This window comes from Lissotriton vulgaris, chromosome 5 (assembly GCF_964263255.1).
Source record: "Lissotriton vulgaris chromosome 5, aLisVul1.2, whole genome shotgun sequence".
NCBI lineage: Eukaryota > Metazoa > Chordata > Amphibia > Caudata > Salamandridae > Lissotriton > Lissotriton vulgaris.
The window spans coordinates 1,870,119,531-1,870,131,676 of NC_141693.1; the positions used below are offsets into that span (position 1 = coordinate 1,870,119,531).

Genomic DNA, 12,146 nt, shown 5'->3' on the forward strand with positions numbered 1-12,146 from the left:
AGTGACAAAGCGTCTGTTAGGAGGTTCACTGACTGTGTGCCACATTGAGGTAGAACACACTCAGGTCACCCTGCCAGTGGCTCCTCTTTGAGACATGTAAGAGGGGTCCCAGGGAGCCCTAGGCAATGCCCTGTAGGCAGATATGGTCACTCACTGCACCCGCCTGCAGGTGGATATCTGCACACCCTTTGAAATTAAGGCCAGAGGCCGTCTGCATGGTGGAAAGTGAATGGAAACAGGTGCTCCGTCCTTCAGTACTGATCTGTTCGCAGTGCAGGTGGGGGTCCAGTGCTCTGCACATCACCAGGGTGCCATTACCTTTAAAGGCAAATATGAAAATTGTGTCCCTCCTGACCTGATAGTGAAAAACAGATACTACTTGGCATGAAGTGAGCTCTTCGCAGCCGTGTGCCTAGGTGCCACTGCACCTGCTGCAGCATTGATAGCTTCACTCCTGATGTAGCACTAAAAATGGCTTTTCAGAGGAAACATCTTTGAAATGCAGCATACAGAGCTGACAATTATGCACCAATACCCATACTCCCTTCAACTCATTTTGGTAACAAGTGCCTGACCTGTGCTGCTAATACAGTTTTCTGCATTGTGTTGTGTTGTGCTGCAAATCCATGCTCTGCTGTTGTGCCTCTCAGGTACTGCTAGCACGTCGTCTTCCTGTTGCCTCAGTAATTTCAGAAGAACACGGCAGCACTTGGGGATGGGTGACATAGGCCGTCAACGGCTCTTGTTGAGGGGCCTCACTGACCTGCCTAGGCTTGGGAGCCTCTGTACCTCTCTGAGCTGCAGGTGATGCTTCTGCATCCCTCACTGCAATGTAAACTCTTTGGGCCTCATTTATGAGGCTGTGCGTCACTTTTACGCCGCCGGTGCGTGTGGCGTAAAAAACGCGCCTTGTTGCGCCATATTTACAAAGTGACGCATCTAGGTAGATGCGTCACTTTGTAAACCCCTGCGCCACATTATACCTGCACCAGGTATAATGTATGCAAGGGGGGCGTATTGACGCAAGGAAGGGTCGTAGAAGTGACGCAGTGAAATCTATGAGATTTCACTGCGTCACTTTTAGGACGTTGTTGCGTCAAAATCTTGCGCCTGCCTCACAGCAGTCGTAAGACTGACGCAGGCCCTTACACATGGGGTTTGCCCCATGTGAAAGGATGCATTGCTGGAGTTGCGTCACTTTTGTGACACACTCCAGCAATGCGTCACTTTTGCTCCTACAGATACGTCGGAAATACTGACGTATCTGTAACTCCTTGCGACATGATGCGTCATACATTAAATATGACGCATCAGGAAGGTCGCAAGGAGTGCGCACTGAGAAGTGACGCATTGCTGCTTTCACGCAGCGATGCGTCACTTTTCATAAATGAGGCCCTTTGATTTTACTGCCAGCGCAGGCATCATTCCCTATACTGGCTGAGTGACTATTCTGGGAACCTAACAGTAATACAATAATAGTAATAATATTAAAAACGATTAATTATTCTTATGATGCTGACCTCCTTTCACCGACTTAGCTCTCCTTACCCTAATAATACATGTCAGATATGATTTGTTTGTGTTACTCTGTTTACAGGTGGAAACAAAACATATTATTTGAGCTGCAGACTGTGCCAACAATTCCATTATTGACATTAAAATCATAGTAAACTGAGTTGTAGATGGAGGGGTCAGGTGTCACCTTCTGGGTTCTTTGTCTACCCCAAAGGCGTCTTGATTTGGGTTAGAACTGGAGTCCCCTTTAAACCTGTTAAGCATTGGTAGTCATAGAGGGCAGGCGTGCTGATTGAGGGAAAGTCAGATGGCAGATCTGTTTTTATTGGTTGTTTATATGCCCCTAATTCCGACAAGGCGTCATATTATGATTCTGTTTCCAAGTTGTGGCTGGTTGGGCACGCCTGCCTCTCACATGCAACGATGTCTCAAAGGGAATCATTGAGGAGATAAGATTAAAAAGGTAAATTAATTACAATGCAAACATTTAAAAATGACAAACAGTCCCAGGAACATGATTGAATGCAATTATATTGCCAGCAAAGACATACAAATTGAGCTTCACAAATTAAAATGCAGCATCAACCATGCTTGAAAGTTGTGTACTAAGTGAAAAGGTGAACACTTTGTGCCCAAAATAATAAAACAGCGCAACAGAAGCAAGTGAAAGAAATAAAGATTGCTACAGCATTTTGGACAAGAAATCAAAGTGAAGTTATGCATGAATCACTACATTTATGGAAACATTTCTAAAATCGTATCATAATTCAGAAGCCCTGATTCAGTCAGGGGCTAACATCACTCTAGAGGGGCAAAGTGCAGCGGCAGTGTGACCGACCTGAAGTAGCTCTTTGGACCTCGCAGCTCTCCCCCGCAGCTCTCCCCCGCCACCGCAACAGCCAATGGGGTCGCCGAGTGGGGCGGGCAGCGGACTACAATTCCCAGCAACCCCTGCTGGACTTGGGACGGTGACAGCTTCCGGGAACTTCCGCGCACGGAGGCGCATAAAACTAAGCAGCCGCTCCCGCGTCGCGGGACGCATGCGCGGGCGACGCCGGGCTAAGCCCGGACAAAGGGCGGGCCCTCTTAGGCCAGAGGAGGCCGGGCTGGGCCACGGACTTTGGGCCTGCATTCAAGGACTTGTTTACCCAAGTGAGACTTTCATTGTATTTCACCTGTTAACGGTTAAAGTGCATTTGAAGCTTGTTGTCTTGTTCTATATTGGGACAATGTCCAAAGTAAATAAAGATAGGTCTGCACCTGGATTAGGCACTATGGATAATTATCTGGTAAAAAAGGTAACTCAAATTAACAGTGAACGTAGGGCCTCATTAGGTCGTGGGAGTAACCGGGTGCCAGATGATGATGTTATGCCGCCCCTAGCTGTAGACTTAGTCATAGATGATATACCTGAAGTAAGCAATAGGTCTGTCATGGCTGTTGAAGCGCAGGTTCATGTTGATTTCGAGGAAAATGTATCCAACATATCTACTGAGGCAACTGAGCAGACATTTCCCTCACCTTCTGCTAGACCAGTGAGATCATGTAGAAAGCAAATGACTAAACGCGGGGGGAAGCATTGAAAGAAAAGAGCAGATATAGTGCAACTAGCGCCAAATAGCCATGCTAGAGAATCTGATTTACATGTGGGGAATAATGTAGCGGCCATAAATATTAATCTGGAGCAATTTGCTCTATTGATTAGTACCCTTGAATAAAAACTAGAGGCAAAGATTGAAGAGTTAATAATACCTCTGACAGCTAAATTGGATAGTGTGGCCCTAGAAGTTAATAGATTAGGTGCATTGATAACAACACACCTATCTTCTACCTCAGCCGTAAAACCGAAGACTGTGGATAAGGGTCATAATAGAGATGGGCAGGGCACTTGTAGAATGCCTTCACAGCAGAATAGCCAGAAAATGGCTGTATCTGAATCCGCGCCATCTAGTTCTACACTCTCAATCGGTCAAATACCCAGCCTATAGTAGTTCCTGAGGGTAACCCAGATATTAGACGAGTAAAGAAAAGTCGCTACATTAGCCTTCCTCCTGATTGTGCACCTTATGTGGTTGTTTTAACAAATGTTCCGTCCATTGATCCTCATTTAGCTCAGCCACATGAGGAATCCCATGATTCATTAAAAAATAAAACGGTATCATGGTTGAACAATAAATGTGGCTTTCCAATTGCTTACTCTGACCAAATTTTGTCAACTCGAAGGGTTAACTGGATTGGTCCGTCTACAAAAACATCTAGTGGGGACTGTATTGTAGTTAATTTCAAACACCCCCAACACGTGGCTACAGTTCTATTAAGAGCAGCCTCTTTAGTTTACAATGTGAACAGTGTGTGTGTACGTCCCCTTGGGTACTTTTATACCCATCTAATTAAAGCCCCTCCTAAACGCGGGGAAATTGGTTCATTTATCCCTTTCCAGCCTCCGGTTCCTGAAGCAGTATATCGGTACAATGTTAATAGTCATGGTATGAATGGGTTCAATGTTGTAACGCAGATTAGATTTGATTCACTCTCAGACCTGGAGGCGTGCGATTGATGTGAGGAATCTGATGGACAAGTAACAGTGACACTGGATAAAATGGGACATGAGGAAAGCACACGGGCAAGATTAAGTGGAAATAATGTAATTTCTTGGAACATTGCAGGATTGGGTGCCAAGATGGAGGACTGTAATTGGATTACGTACATCAAGCAGTTTCAGGTTATCTGTTTGCAGGAGACTTTGTCAGTTGAATGTAACCATTTTTTGGAAGGTTACAAAGCATTTTATGTTCCTGCAACAGCAACAACCAGGGGAAGAGCAAAGGGGGGATTGGTCATGTTCATCTCAGTTGCGTTATCGTGTAAAATTCACAGAGCTATTACAAACAATTCTGGCATTATCGGTCTAATTCTAATGGGAGAAAACCGTATGTTTGGTTTGGTCAATTTTTATAATGCTGTCAATCTATGCTCAGTTAATAGTGAGATATCCGCGCTGAATGCTGTTATTAGAAATTCCATGAGGGATTGTATTCACAACCTTATGATATTGGGTGATTTTAATGTTCATCCTTGTGGGGATCTTCTTTTGAAAAGTATCTCGGATTTGCGTTGTCCGCGCTTAGAGGGTATGCATTTGGAACATACGACAGAGGGGGAACTTCTCAACGATCTTCTTAATGACCTAGATCTAACACCGACCATGGCATTGACGGACCCTACAAAGTGCTTTGAGATTCCATCTTTTAAGGGGAATGGTACGGGAACTTTTATTGATTGATTATGTACTAATAACATCCCCAATGCAGTCCTTTGTGGATTCCTTTGCCATTGAGCGAAGTGAATTCAGTGATCATAATCCACTCACTGTCCACTTGAGGGGTCCCTGGATAGCTAATGCTGGCCGAAATCTCATCTCAGGTAGGGTAAGCACAACTGATGGGAGATGTCATCTTAAATGGTCTAAAGTTACCCGAGATTTATTGTATTCAGATATTAAAACCATCTGCGCTGATGAAATCTTGGCATGTACACAAGAAGGCCCACAACCGAGGAAGGTCCTTGAAGCCTTCCAAAGTTTGTCGGCCAAGGTAACACAGCTATTGTCGGTCCCAGCAAAGAAATTTGAATCTGTGGGACCAAAGTGGTTTAATCGGGATTGTTCTAAAGCAGCCAGAAATTTAAGGTTGGCACTAGTAGCTAAACCGAGAATAAAGGAGACAGTTCAACTGTGTCGTAAATACTATAAATCCACTATTACTAAACACAAGGAATTCCTAAGAGAAGAGTCATGGAGAGAGATTCTTGACCCTTCCATTTTGCGGTGTAGCTCTAGATTCTGGGTGATAATGAAGAAACCCTTCATGGTACAGGTACCGGGTGATGGCCTGGAATGCTACATATCGAAGGAAGAGTGGGAACAACCTTTTAAGCAATTATATTGTAGCCCAGTGGATGAAATGCCTATTTCCGCTCCGAGTGTTAATGGCCACCTGATTAGTTTTTCTAGGGATGAGGTTATCGGGGGTATTGAGGGACTAACAGCTGGGAAAGCTCCTGGTCCCGATGGGATTCCTCCTGATCTATTTAAATCTGAGCCAAGTTTTTGGGCACCTATTTTAGAGTCCGTTTTTAATGCTGCAGCAAAATATGGTTGTCCACAATCATGGGGGGTCTCTACGATTGTCCCGGTCTTTAAGAAAGGGGACAAAAGTAGCCCAAATTGTTATAGGCCTATTTCCTTAATAGACTCCATGGTTAAAATCATAGGATGAATCGTACTGCAGAGACTTTATGATTGGACGTCGGAAAATAATATCATGTCCATCAGTCAGTTTGGGTTCTGTAGCGGTCGATCCACAGTGACGCAGTGTCTTAACCTTTTTCAAATACTTAGCAAGTACACTGTGGTTCAAAGGGGCACCATCCACCTCGCCTTCATGGACTTGTCCTCAGCCTTCGACTGTGTAAACAGGGGAAGGCTCTGGCAGTCCATGAGGGTGAAGGGTGTAGATAGTGGAATTGTCAACTTCCTGGCCGATTTGCATAGCAATACTAGAGCAAATGTGAGATACTCCCAAGATCTGAGCACAACAAATAATTTTGACATCAGGAAGGGTGTTCGCCAAAGGTGTATCCTGGCCCCCTTCCTTTTTAATTTTTATATTAATGACCTTGATAGTGCGTTGCAGGATGTACAGGCTGACTGCCCCAGAGTTGGCAGGCGGGGGATTCCTGTACTTTTATATGCAGATGATGCGGTTTTAATTTCCAGAACTGAGAGGGGCCTTCAGGCTTTATTAAATGCTTTTAAACTGTTCATGACGGATAGAGACCTTATGGTCAACAACTCGAAATTATTCGTCATGCAAGTTGGCCAACAACCTAGCAGGAACTTTTCCTTTAAACTTGATGATGAAGTGATTCCTATAACAAAGACATTTTCGTATCTTGGGGTCCTTTTTGACTCCAAGCTTAATTGGGGTCCTCATCTTACAAAAAAGAAAGGGGAAATGGTCAGGGTTAATGCCTCCATTTTCAATTTTGCATCAAAACTGGGTAAAAAACCTACCAGTGCCATGCTGAAACTTTATAATGCAAAAGCGGTAGGAACTGCTACTTATGGTTGTGAAATTTGGGGGTACATTGCCGGTGAGCAGCTTCAGATTGTTGAAAACTTCTTCCTGAAGCGTATCTTGTGCATTCCTGCAGGTACACCTAATCTCCCGGTACATGAAGAGCTAGGGATGCAATATCTAAGTGACATTTTGTCTTTACGCCCTTTGACCTGTTGGCTAAAACTGTGGTTAAATCAGGATATACCACTGACACATCTGATTTTGAATGATTACGTGACCCAGGAGAAGGCAATGGGTTCCCCTTGGTTAAAATATGTGAAATCCAGCTTTGCTAGGCTTGGACGCTCGGAATTGTTCGAACACCCGAGTAAGATTGTTAAGGGTGATCTGGAGGTAATTAAACGGGACTTCCTCCTGGTTAGGAAGACCCAGAGGGAAGAAGCGGAACTCCAGAAACAAAGCGTGAGAAAATTTGTCATGTTGAAAACCTGTGAAACTGCAGAGCCGTATTTGTTGGGCTCACTGACCTCGCATGAAAAGTTCCTGTTAACAAGGTTCAGGTTAAATTTTTTCCATCATCTGCTTATTAGACCAAAAACTGATGTTTTTAACAAATTGGCAGCACCCTGTGGCTGCGACGGAAAGTTTCCACAGGATATGTTGCATTTTATATTTTTATGTAGATTTTATGAATATCCACGCAAGCGCTATCTGGTAACTCTTTTAAAAAAACTTAATTTTACCCAGATAAAACCGGCATTAATGTATTTACAACTTTTGCATCATGACAGTATTCTCCATATTACTGAATTTTTAAAACTGACTGTTAGGTTAAGAAATTGTTTGGATATGTAATGGTTTTCTGAGATGAATGCACTTGTCACTTTGTTCCCGATGATACTGTACTTTTTAACTTATGGCACTTTATGAAATGTGTTTACAATGTATGTGTTTTAATTGTTTTGATGCATATGTACTTTTATGGTTTTTGTAAAACCGAAATAAAGTCTTTTTGCATTGAATTGGTTGTTTATATGCCCCTAATTCCGACAAGGCGTCATATTATGATTCTGTTTCCAAGTTGTGGCTGGTTGGGCACGCCTGGCTCTCATATGTAACAATGTCTCAAAGGAATCATTGAGGGGATAAGATTAAAAAGGTAAATTAATTACAATGCAAACATTTAAAAATGACAAACAGTCCCAGGAACATGTTTGAATGCAATTATATTGCCAGCAAAGACATACAAATTGAGCTTCACAAATTAAAATGCAGCATCAACCATGCTTGAAAGTTGTGTACTAAGTGAAAAGGTGAACACTTTGTGCCCAAAATAATAAAACAGCGCAACAGAAGCTAGTGAAAGAAATAAAGATTGCTACAGCATTTTGGACAAGAAATCAAAGTGAAGTTGTGCATGAATTACTACATTTATGGAATAATTTCTAAAATCGTATCATAATTCAGAAGCCCTTATTTAATCAGGACTTGCCAGCCAATACTCTGCTCCAGATTTAACGCCTGGACTCGGGGTACCTTGACCAGCACAACTTTGTCTCCTTGAGACGCCCAATCCCCTGGGGAAGCCCCCCTTCCAGCCAAAAGTGTGGCTTGGAACCCTTTGGGACGCTCCCTTGTGGATGACTGTACCTTTGAGGGCGTTGACCGGAATTTGTTGCACCAGGGAGCGGATTCTCCATCTCTGACAGAATCTCCCTACGTACCTACGAAATCCTCCAGGCAGCTATCACCCTATGTTGTGTTGTTTATGTCGTGATGATGACCGCCAGTCATGAAGGTCAAAACGCCGTCAACTTGCACAAGCTAATAATTTGCCGTTTTTAAAATTCTTCCATAAATGCACTGATTCCTGCATAAGTTCACTTTGATTTCTTGTCCAGTATGCTGTAGAATTTTTTTATTTATTTCACTTGCTTCACTTTCACCTTTTTATTATTTCTTCATGGTCCAAAGTGTTCACCTTTTCACTTAATACACAACTTTAAAGTGTGGTTGATGCTGCATTTTGATTTGTGAAGTTCAATTTGTATGTCTTTGCTGGCAATTTAATTGCATTCAATCATGTTCCTGGGACTGTTTTTCATTTTTTAATGTTTGCATTGTAATTAATTTACTTTTTGTATCTCATCCCCTCATTGATTCCCATTGAGACTTTCTCGTTTGTTATTACGTTTACCTGGGTCTCTACTGGGACTATGGGTGTCTCCTGCTGGGGTTGTTAATTCTCATATTAGGGGGGCACTTTAATAGTATCCATGATATCCAGTTAGATCTCTCTTTCCCTCCTATGCCACAATCTTTTGTTCACAAAATTACTAAAGTCCTTAGCGATTAGCTAGACACTTGAGGCTTGAAAGGCATTGGGTTGTCGTTTAAGGGGCTGGAAACCTCACTTAGGCATCAACCACAATCCTTGTTAGGGTGAACCACAAAAGCCACTAAATTAATCTGTGCTTAATCTTCTGGTAGTTTGACAAAAAAAGCAGTCAGACATAACTTAGAGGCAATGTGTAAAGTATTTGTGCAGCACACAAACAGTAATAAAGTGAAAACTGTGGCAAATAAGGATTTTATCTAATACAACCAGACCTTTTGAATAATATACTGAGACATGGGGGAGAAGCGATTAAGTGGGAGATATTACTTTTATATATATGGGCATGAATGTATTGAGCTCTCAGGTGGCCTTTTGGAAGACGTTGCCACTGTCTGTCACTGGACGTGTAGAGCTATCTAAAATGGCGATGCTTCCTAGGCTTCTGTACTACTCTGCAAATGGTCGGGTTATTGTCGAACCACAATCTTAAGAGAGTTAGACTCCACGTTTGGAGATCTTATTTGGAACACTAGTAGATGCATTGGAGTTGGAGAATCTCAAGCTCCCAACCATCAGAGGTGGGATGGGATACCCAGAGTTTTTTGCTGTATTATATAACAGCCCAAACAAAATGGATTACTTGCTAAATAGAAGGGTGATGGAACATTAGTACATAGACGGCTCTTACACACCACAAAACCCAGATGACATTTCAAAAGATTACAGGGAGTTGCCTAGGACTGTCATGCTAGAGCCTTACAAAGGACTTTAATTGCATTGCCATATGCCCCATTGACGCCATTACAGAGGCAGTCGAGGACCACAGGATTTCTATCCCGCAGGGAAGAGCACCTATGGGAAGCAGTGGGAGTAGAGATGGAAGGGGTCCTGTTTCATGAGGGGATTTTGTAATCCTTTGAAGCAATATTGAAATAATATAGGCTACCACAAGGGCAACTTTTTAGAAACAGTTGAGAATCCTGGCCAGTTCATTGCAAGTCCCGGCCACCATTAACCTCTGCCACACTGCAAAGCCGTGTCCTATGTATGTCACCCTCCCAGTCCCTGTCCCCCTCCTCTTCCAAGTCACCACCCCATCCCTGTCACCCTCACCAAAACTGTCACTGTACCAACGCCTGCAGCTTCCCCCATCTCTTCACACTTCCTGTTCCTAACACAGTCCCACCCCGCCCCATCAGGCTCCTCCCTGTCACCCTACTAATTGCTGCCACTCTCAAACTACCTGTCACATTCCACGACCCTATCAGGTCCAGTCAAGGACCATCTCTGAGCAGGTGAACCACTGACATGATGGGGGCTATTCTTGGCTTATTGTGAGCAGTTTTAAAGAAATTGTGCTGAAAAATGCACAGATGTGCTGCAGGTTTTCAAAGTTGTCTTGGAGAGGGTAAACTGCAGACATTCCTGGTGAGGACCACGCTTGCTTGGCACACAAAAAATCGGTGGGCTTAATCTTGACTGCTTCCTCTAAACCTATGGGGCATATTTGCAAAAACATTTTTCAAACGAAGGGATGCGCAGTATTCACAAGAATATGTTTCCCCTAGCACGGGCACAAAAAAAGCTGCCTAGCACCAGCGAAGGGACTCTTGTGCCATGTTGAAAGGGTGCCTGCGCTGCAGGGACGATTGTTTATGTACACGAAGGAACACCTTCCTGCACATAAACAATCAATAATGGTGATTTGCTGATTCTATGTGTTCTGCATCACACATGGAAAGAGCACAAAAAAGATTACATTAATAATTTCTCCTTGTATCACCATTTTAACGCCTTGTATTCCATGGCGTTAGAATGGCGCTGTTTTGGCGCTGCCTCAGCCTTGTAAATCTGGGGCAGCATCAAAAAGCAATGAGTGTTGCAGTGGAGCGCCCACAACAATATCCTTTGCATGCCCCTTTGCCACAGAGGACAGCAGCGGAAAGGGTATATTTACTAAGAGGTGTTGAGCCACGCTAAGTGGTTTAGCGCCACTTTGTAAATATCGAAAATGACGCTACACCACCAGAGTGCCAAATAAGCGACACTCCAATGGCAATAGGGGCTTGTAAATATGACCCTAATTCTTGATAGCATCTAAAATGTACTATCTGAGCCTATTTGTTCCTTTCTTTTCCCTGGAGAGAACTCCCTCAACCCCCACCCCCGAACACCAGTGAAACAATTATCGCTGGCTTCACTTTCCTACTGTGTTCAATTTGTATTCAGTAATGAGGGCACCCCAATGTTAGACTCTAGCAAACATCACTCAATCAATCAGGGGGATTCTAAAGCATGCTACTCACCGGTGAGGTTCTCAAGGCGCTGGGGGTGGGGGGAGGTGCAGCTCCGGGTCAGCCAAAAAGCCAGGTCTTGAGGCTCTTCCTGAAGGTGTGCAGCGTAGTGGGGCATCTGAAGTTGACTGGGAGCTCGTTCCAGGCCTTGGCTGCGAAGTAGGAGAAGGCTCTTCCACCTACTCTGGTTCTGCGGATGTACGGGGTCTCTGCTAGGGTGAGGTCAGCAGAGTGGAGGTTTCTTTTGGGTGCGTGGAAAGAGATTCTTTTGTTGAGGTATTTGGGTCCGATGTTGTGGAGGGATTTTTAGGCGTGGTTGAGTAGCTTGAAAGTTACTCTCTTCTCGACGGGGAGCCAGTGGAGGTCACGCAGGTGTTGGATCATGTGTTCATTCCGAGATCGAGTTTGGATGCGGTGTTCTGGATGGTCTGGAGTTTGTGTAGTAGGGATTTGTTGATTCCAGCGTAGAGGGCGATTCCGTAGTCCAGTCTGCTCATTATGAGTGCGTGTGTCATGTTCTTTCTGGATTCAGGGGATCCACTTGAAGGTCTTGCAGAGGATGCGGAGGGAGTGGAAACAGGTGGAGGCGACGGCATTGATCTGGGGAGTCATGGTGAGGGAGGAGTCTAGAATGATGCAGAGGTTCCGGGCATGGTCCATCAGGGTGGTTGGATTTCTGTGGGGCCGAGGGCCACCATGTGTTGTCCCAAGCGGTGAGGGAGGGTCCAAGGACGAAGATTGAGCTTTAGGCAGCTGTTGCTCATCCATGTTGTGATGTCTTTAATTCCTTCCTGGAAGCTGAGTCTGGTGTCTTCTGGGTACTTCGTGAGGGAGAGGATGAGCTGAGTGTCATCGGCGTATGATACCATGCTGAGCGCATGTTTTCTGATGATGGCGATGAGGAGGGCCATGTAGATG

General features: G+C 44.2%; 1 pseudogene; it reads left to right on the top strand.

The window, feature by feature from the left end:
* Positions 1 to 4,195: 4,195 nt before the first annotated feature.
* LOC147717570 (uncharacterized) lies at positions 4,196 to 5,988 on the top strand (annotated as a pseudogene).
* The last annotated feature ends 6,158 nt before the right edge of the window (positions 5,989 to 12,146 follow it).